Genomic DNA, 9,008 nt, shown 5'->3' on the forward strand with positions numbered 1-9,008 from the left:
TCGCCATGCATGCGCACTCAACTCTCCATCATGCATGCGCGCTCAACTTTCAGCCGCTATGCTTGCGCGCCCACGGATCACCACTCCGCCGCCATGCATGTCACATCGGAGGAACACTCCTCGCCATGCATGCGCCGCCTCGGAGGAAGCCGCATTGGAGGAACACTCCGACGCCTTGCGTGCGCAACCCCGCGGATCAACAACCCGCCATCATGCATGCGCGCCGCCTCGGATGATGTATTCCACCGCTATGAACAGGCGCCCTGCGAAACAACTCCCGCCATGCATGCGCACTCAACTCCCGCCATGCATGCGCGCCCAACCCCAAAAAGACATTCTTAATCACGGAGAAGGTGACAAGAAGGAAGGCGGCGGAGAGCCTAACAGACCTTTACCAAGAATATGGACTCCCTCACCAAACTAATATGCGCTCTATTACCTTTTGCATACATGTTTCACACTTCCCTTTATTAATTTTGAGCAATATGACAACATTGTATTGACATCAAACTAATAATAAAACGAAGTAAAACATACATGCGCGAGCTCCAAACTCAGACGCGTGGACGAGTTTTAACTTTAAAACGTCAGGGCCTTAGCCCAATAATATGAGCCTTAGCTCAAATTAATCATAGCATCCATCCTACGTATTGCGCAGCTGGACCATAAAAATACCTAAGCACAACTAAGGCAAAACACATGCCAAAGCATAGTTGTTAAGGTCTCAGGTCGGGGCCGCGCATGGAATTATAATGGATATAGGCAAAGTAACACATACTGACACGTAAAGGCTAAAAAACTCATTCATAATTCCCTATAATACATGCACGATAACGTCGCGCAAAAGAGAAATAATGAAATTCCAAGGCACGTGTCAGCACATTCAGAATATCGCAAAATAACTTGAAATATGACAACTGTTAAGGATTAAGTAAAAATAATTTCCTTACACCCTTGTTCAAGTTTCAATGTGTAAGCATACCTTATATTCAACAAGCACACGCATGCGCCACCGCGGTTCGATACACCGCCATCACGCATGCGCCACCGCGGTTCGATACACCGCCATCACGCATGCGCCACCGCGGTTCGATACACCGCCATCACGCATGCGCCATCGCGGTTCGATACACCGCCATCACGCATGCGCCACCGCGGTTTGATACACCGCCATCACGCATGCGCCACCGCGGTTCGATACACCACCATCACGCATGCGCCACCGCGGTTCGATACACCGCCATCACGCATGCGCCACCGCGGTTCGATACACCGCCATCACGCATGCGCCATCGCGGTTCGATAAACCGCCATCACGCATGCGCCACCGTGGTTCGATACACCGCCATCACGCATGCGCCACCGCGGTTCGATACACCGCCACCACGCATGCGCCACCGCGGTTCGATACACCGCCATCACGCATGCGCCACCGCGATTCAATACATCGCCACCACGCATGCGCCATCACGGTTCAGTACATCGCTACCACGCATGCGCCACCGTGGTTCAATACATTTCCACCATACAAGCGCACAGTCGCGGATTAACATTCCGTCAACATTCATACGCGCCACGACAAGTGAACCTCGCCACCGCGTAATGTCATTGCGCCACCACGCGTACACGCCACCGCGGATAACCATCTGGCCGCCATGGTGCATGCCACCATGCATGAGTTCCACCGCCATGAAGCAGCAGCGCGCCATCACGCATGCGCGCTGGCGCCGAGCACACGAAGGTCTGACAACGTCTCCATCTCCGATGCATGTCAACACCAACCAACCACATGCATTGACGATTCGTTTTAACCAAAGGGATGGAATTTCGCGCAACAAGCGTACAAGAAAAGAAAAAGAAAAAAAACAAGCCCTATTAAAAAAGCAAACTATTAAGTCTAATACCTATCTTACCTCGCTCGCGCGAGACAAGACACACATTAGATTGGGGGGGCTTGAAGGGGTATGCACCCGCCTTAACATCGAGCGGGGCGGGTCAACCCACAAGATATAGACAAGGCTTGAAATCAGGATGTCATGAAGACACAAGGCCAAAACCTATGCGCGTGGCGCATATCACATATGCTCACGCATCACATATGCTCACGCATATCACATATGCTCACGCATCAGGATGTCATGAAGACACAAAGCCAAAACCTATGCGCGTGGCGCATATCAAGCCTTGTCTATATCTTGTGGGTTGACTCGCCCCGCTCGATGTTAAGGCGGGTGCATACCCCTTCAAGCCCCCCCAATCTAATGTGTGTCTTGTCTCGATGTTAAGGCGGGCGCATGCGCCACCGCGGTTCGATACACCGCCATCACGCATGCGCCACCGCGGTTCGATACACCGCCATCACGCATGCGCCACCGCGGTTCGATACACCGCCATCACGCATGCGCCATCGCGGTTCGATACACCGCCATCACGCATGCGCCACCGCGGTTTGATACACCGCCATCACGCATGCGCCACCGCGGTTCGATACACCGCCATCACGCATGCGCCACCGCGGTTCGATACACCGCCATCACGCATGCGCCACCGCTGTTCGATACACCGCCATCACGCATGCGCCATCGCGGTTCGATAAACCGCCATCACGCATGCGCCACCGTGGTTTGATACACCGCCATCACGCATGCGCCACCGCGGTTCGATACACCGCAACCACGCATGCGCCACCGCGGTTCGATACACCGCCATCACGCATGCGCCACCGCGATTCAATACATCGCCACCACGCATGCGCCATCACGGTTCAGTACATCGCTACCACGCATGCGCCACCGTGGTTCAATACATTTCCACCATACATGCGCACAGTCGCGGATTAACATTCCGTCAACATTCATACGCGCCACGACAAGTGAACCTCGCCACCGCGTAATGTCATTGCGCCACCACGCGTACACGCCACCGCGGATAACCATCTGGCCGCCATGGTGCATGCCACCATGCATGAGTTCCACCGCCATGAAGCAGCAGCGCGCCATCACGCATGCGCGCTGGCGCCGAGCACACGAAGGTCTGACAACGTCTCCATCTCCGATGCATGTCAACACCAACCAACCACATGCATTGACGATTCGTTTTAACCAAAGGGATGGAATTTCGCGCAACAAGCGTACAAGAAAAGAAAAAGAAAAAAAACAAGCCCTATTAAAAAAGCAAACTATTAAGTCTAATACCTATCTTACCTCGCTCGCGCGAGACAAGACACACATTAGATTGGGGGGGCTTGAAGGGGTATGCACCCGCCTTAACATCGAGCGGGGCGGGTCAACCCACAAGATATAGACAAGGCTTGAAATCAGGATGTCATGAAGACACAAGGCCAAAACCTATGCGCGTGGCGCATATCACATATGCTCACGCATCACATATGCTCACGCATATCACATATGCTCACGCATATCACATATGCTCACGCATCAGGATGTCATGAAGACACAAAGCCAAAACCTATGCGCGTGGCGCATATCACATATGCTCACGCATCACGTATGCTCGCGCATCACGTATGCTCGCGCATATCACCTATGCTCACGCATCACGTATGCTCACGCATCACGTATGCTGGCGCATCACGTATGCTCACGCATATCACATGCTCACGCATATCACATCTGCGCATAAAACATCTGCGCGTGAGAATAAAGAGAAGATCTTGCGCATCCCCGGGATAGGCGCATAAAGGACAACACAACAAATGAGACAAGTCTAATCCAAATCAGGATAAGGACAACCATGATTGTACTCATCAGACAACCTTCCAGAAGGTATCTTTTAAGGAATAAAGAATGTGCTGATGTTGACAGCTGCCAATGAAGGGTGGACAACTCAGCAAAACCCATGTGCCACCACGTGATGGCACATGGGTCAGGTGAAATACCTTGGTCAGAGAATAATCAATGAAAAAGCACCAGGTGTCCTAAGTACACGTGGCGCGAAGCAATAGGAGGAGGCCAAAAAGGCCCTAATTGGGTCTGAGTCCAATCATTGGAAACCCTAATACTATAAATACCACACCACCTCCACAGTTGGAGCCAGACAAGAAAATATATTCTAAGTCCTTTACTCATTTTCACAACTCCCGCCATGCATGCGCGCTTAACTCCCGCCATGCATGCGCGCAACTCCCGCCATGCATGCGCGCTCAACTTTTCGCCATGCATGCGCGCTCAACTCCCGACATGCATGCGCGCTCAACTTTCAGCCGCTATGCATGCGCGCCCGCGGATCACCACTCCGCCGCCATGCATGTCACATCGGAGGAACACTCCTCGCCATGCATGCGCCGCCATGCATACGCGACCTTGGATCACCACTCCGCCTCCATGCATGCGCGCACCGCGGCTCAACACTACGTTAGACCAACACCGATCACTAAAGAACGCATACATCTTGTGAGGTAAGTGAATTACTTCACAAGTTTTTACAAAACCTCAAACTTTTTGCCTATATTGATTTTGGTTTAACAATCAAAATAAAACAAAACGAAAAGTATGAGTATATAAGATTTGCATGAAATGGCACAAAAAATTGTGCTTATATTAATGCAGAACATACGGCTACGCGCCGAATACATAGGTTTGGGAATCCTCATAAACCCATACGGCTACGCGCCATGCTTAAAGGTTGGGAATCCTCATAAACCCATACGGTTACGCGCCAAACTTGAAGGTTGGGAATCCTAATAATATCCCACATGGCCACGCGCCAAACATAAAGGTCGGGAGCCTAGTAATATCCCACATGGCCACGCGCCAAACATAAAGGTCGGGAGCCTAATAATATCCCACATGGCCACGCGCCAAACATAAAGGCCGGGAGCCTAATAATATCCCACATGGCCACGCGCCAAACATAAAGGCCGGGAGCTTAATAATATCCCAAAAGGCCACGCGCCAACGTAGGTTGGGCACACCTCATAATTTTCCCGAGGATGGGAATCTTGTAATACATCCATTTTTAGCTGATATGTTTTTGCAGGTTCGGCTACGAGTCGCACCTATGACATTACTATTATTATCTGGCCGTTTATGCCTTCATTATTATTTTGAAAACAAGTTGGGATAGTCATCCTGCGTAGAAGAGGCCCTTGTGGCCAGTCATTATCATCATATTATAGCTCATAAGCCGCAACTCGCGCATGCTTCATTATTTTATAGCTCGTAAGTCGCCTCGCGCGCAAGCTTCATTATTTTTATAGATCGTAAGTCGCCTCGCGCGCAAGCTTCATTATTTTTATAGCTTGTAAGCTGCCTCGCGCGCAAGTTGCATTACATTATTATCGAGATGCGCACTCTATCTATTATCAGGCCCCGCGCCACTATTGTTATGATGCGTGCTATATCTTATTCATGCCAGTGCACCATCATTATCATAAGGATCACAACATGTCACCATCATGGAGAAAACCTCACAAAACCCAAAGACAATAAAGACAAGGCCGAAGAAAAGGGAAAAAACCGCCTCATATCCTAACACACCTTATGAAGTCCAGCGCTCCACCTAAACGCTTGCACGCCTAGGAGCAACACTGGACTTGGGGGGCTTGTAGGGGTATGGTACTAAACCCGGCTTACGACCTTAATTTATTATGTTTGGCTTATTTTATTATATGGACTAATACAATATTATTGGGCTGAGGGGGTTTTGTGGAGGTAACCCTAACTGGGCTAGGCCCATTAGGGTACCATGATGGTGGCCATGAGGCTCCCTATATAAGGAGGTCTCCACCTCCTTATTAAGGGTTGTTGTTGCTCTCAATAAGAGCCACCACCATAACCATTTTTGTGTCTGTAAACAAGAGGTCCTCGAGATTTCTTAGCAGTCACCTCCACACCCCCAAAAAACCATTGCAGATCTCAAGCTACCGGAGAAGAAGATCGAGTCGTGGTTCGTTCATCTCGAAGACCGGGGAACATCGTCATGGATCAGGTCAGATTCATTTCATGTTTCTACAGGGTCGATTTCCCGTGAAAGAAAAGAGGAATTCATTGCCATCTTACAAGAATACACAAAGCTTTTTGGAGCATTTAAGTTGGCTGACTTTGTTCCATGGCTAGGCTTCATTGACCCGGATGGGTTGAATACCCGTTTACCTGCTGCTCGGGCCGCGCTAGACCATTTCATTGATAAAATCATCGATGATCATTTGAGGAAGGAGAAGAAAATCGATGATAAAAATGTGGATGACGATATGGTTGATGAGATGTTAGCGTTTTATAGCGAGGAAAGAAAAGGCAATGATGCCGAGGATTTGCACAACGCGGTTATTTTGACCCGAGATAATATAAAAGCCATGATTATGGTAACTAATTTTGTTCAAATATATTTGATCTGAATATACATGTAATAAAAATATGACTAAGATTAAATATGTCTTTTTTGGTTTTTCTAGGATGTAATGTTTGGCGGTACTGAGACGGTGGCATCCGCGATAGAATGGGCAATGACTGAGCTAATGCGTACACCTGAAGAACTAAAGCGCGTCCAACAAGAGCTGACTAATGTTGTCGGCCTTGACCACCGGGTCAAAGAGGATGACTTAGAGAAGTTGACCTATTTCAAGTGTGTTGTCAAAGAGACACTTCGCCTACACCCTCCAATTCCAGTTGTTCTCCACAAATCATCTTCGGACACAACGGTTATGGGCTACCACATCCCTAAAGGAGCGCGTGTCATGGGCAACCTATATGCCATCAATCGTGATAAGAACTCTTGGGAAGATCCGGATGCTTTCAATCCATCTCGTTTTTTGGAAAGTGGGGCCCCGGATTTTAAGGGAAGTAACTATAAGTTCCTACCTTTTGGTTCGGGTCGAAGGTCGTGTCCTGGAATGCCACTTGGGTTATACGCGATGGAGATGGCGCTGGTCCATCTCCTTCACAGTTTCACGTGGGAGTTGCCCCACGGAATGAAACCGAGTGAAATAGATACGGGGGATGTGTTTGGACTCACCGCTCCAAAGGCAATACGACTTGTTGCGGTACCAACACCACGTTTATCATGCCCGTTGTATTAAGAGGCTTTTTTATTGTATTTTCCTTAACATTGTTTTATAAAATATGTAAGAAATGCATTAACTACTTATTCTCAAATTCAATACTAGTACTTTTCGAATGACCACAATAAGTGTAAAGTTGTATTTAAAATGCTGCTTTAAATAGCTAAACGAACAAATGACGAAACATAAACAAACGGATTATTTGCTCGTTAAGAAAATAAATGTGTTGGTTTTTGTTGATGTGCGTTCACTAAGTATTACAAGAGCGTAAATGAATGAACATAAACGAAGAAAATGAATTTTCTATTGTTCGTTAGTTAGTTGATTGTACCAGGCTGGTTCTAAAGTTTACTCATGTTGATGCATACCAGGCCAATTAGTATCACTAATAACTAATAAACTTCGTTGTAAACAAGTTCATCATGAAGGCATTTTACCAAGTTCGATCATTAGTAAAAAATGGAGAGAGGTGGTAATAAATTGTTTTGGATGGACACTGGATTGGAGATTCAAGTTTGGCTTGTCTGGTTTCCTCGATCATATAGTTTGGAGACTAATATAAAATTAGAAACTAGCTTTATACGCGTCCGGTGGACGGGGTTTTTAATGTTATAATAATTCTTTTTTTATTTTTAAAACTTTGAAATTTTCTTATGCAGCGTATACATAGACATGTGTTAGAACCTGACAATTTTTTAGAAAATGACATCTATGATAATTAAAATAGATACTATATTTTTATTCATTCTTTATAATAAAAATGTCTCATTTTAACACACTTTCATTAAAAAAATTTAAATTCCAATCGATTGGCGTAATTCCACAAAAGTAATACATCTATTGAACATAAACAAATTTAAACAATAATTGCATAGAAAGCAACATCAAACATTTATATACAATCACATTTAAAGGATCATATTTAATTAAAAAAAGTGAACAAAAAGTAATTAGCCATTTATAAACAGCATGATGTATAACGACAATAAAACTTTTTTGACATAATATGTTCGGGTCAACCCAACACGACCCCGTTTTGACCTGCACTGTATCTTATCCAAATCCACCTCGCCTGCCAATGTTTCCACCTCTAACTAATATAGTATCACTATATCATTCCGCCTGCAAACACTTCAATTGTTGTCTCAGTTTTTACATTTCACTTGGCATTACATGGAATATGAGCACCTTCAATTCGTTCCTCTTCATCACCATGGGAATTAATGGCATTTCCAAGTGCAAAATGAAATTAGTTAATCAGAACCCTTATACTAAAGCAAACTCAAAAAGAATTTTAAAAATCATGTTATTAGAATCAGGACTACTTAACAAAAATAATAATCGCTATGATCTAGCATAAATTACAATCACTTGTTCACCTAACATAAATATTATCTAATATGAAACATAAAGTTATTTTCATTAACATAAAAACAAGACCTAGCCTTTAGACAATAAACATGACTGAAAATAGATTTCATCATAATCTTGTTCCAATTTATAAGGAATATTACAGAATCATAAGGAATATTGCATCATCATTGCACAATCTCAGCCACACGTATATTTGGAATGTTATATTTTAATCATCATTTACTTTAGCTAATCTTATAGAATTAGTTCTTTCCTTAATGTAAATTGTAATCCCATATAATTAGTTCTTTCCTTTATGTAAATTAAATAAAAAATATCATATATTACTATAAATTTAAATCTATCTAAAATACGACGTTAAAAGGGACAATCAAATATTATATTCATAAATTATAATGTGCATATATAGCAATCAAATGATATATGGAAATATGTTTTCAAAATTGTTTGTACTTATACAAGGAATAAAATAACACACATGAATACATTTATATATCATATTATAAGTATTGTATTGACTGAAATAATTGTTTTAAAGAATTGATAATTGATATGAGGAATGAAACTAATATTTTAATTAAATGTTACTCCGTAGTTTGTAAAAGAAACTGTTTAT

General features: G+C 44.7%; 1 pseudogene; it reads left to right on the forward strand.

The window, feature by feature from the left end:
- Positions 1-5,975: 5,975 nt before the first annotated feature.
- LOC143601385 (cytochrome P450 84A1 pseudogene) lies at positions 5,976-7,036 on the forward strand (annotated as a pseudogene).
- Positions 7,037-9,008: the final 1,972 nt, after the last annotated feature.

Source organism: Bidens hawaiensis, unplaced genomic scaffold (assembly GCF_021521415.1).
Source record: "Bidens hawaiensis isolate Kalapana, Puna unplaced genomic scaffold, B.hawaiensis_p1.1 tig00056179_1, whole genome shotgun sequence".
Lineage (NCBI taxonomy): Eukaryota > Viridiplantae > Streptophyta > Magnoliopsida > Asterales > Asteraceae > Bidens > Bidens hawaiensis.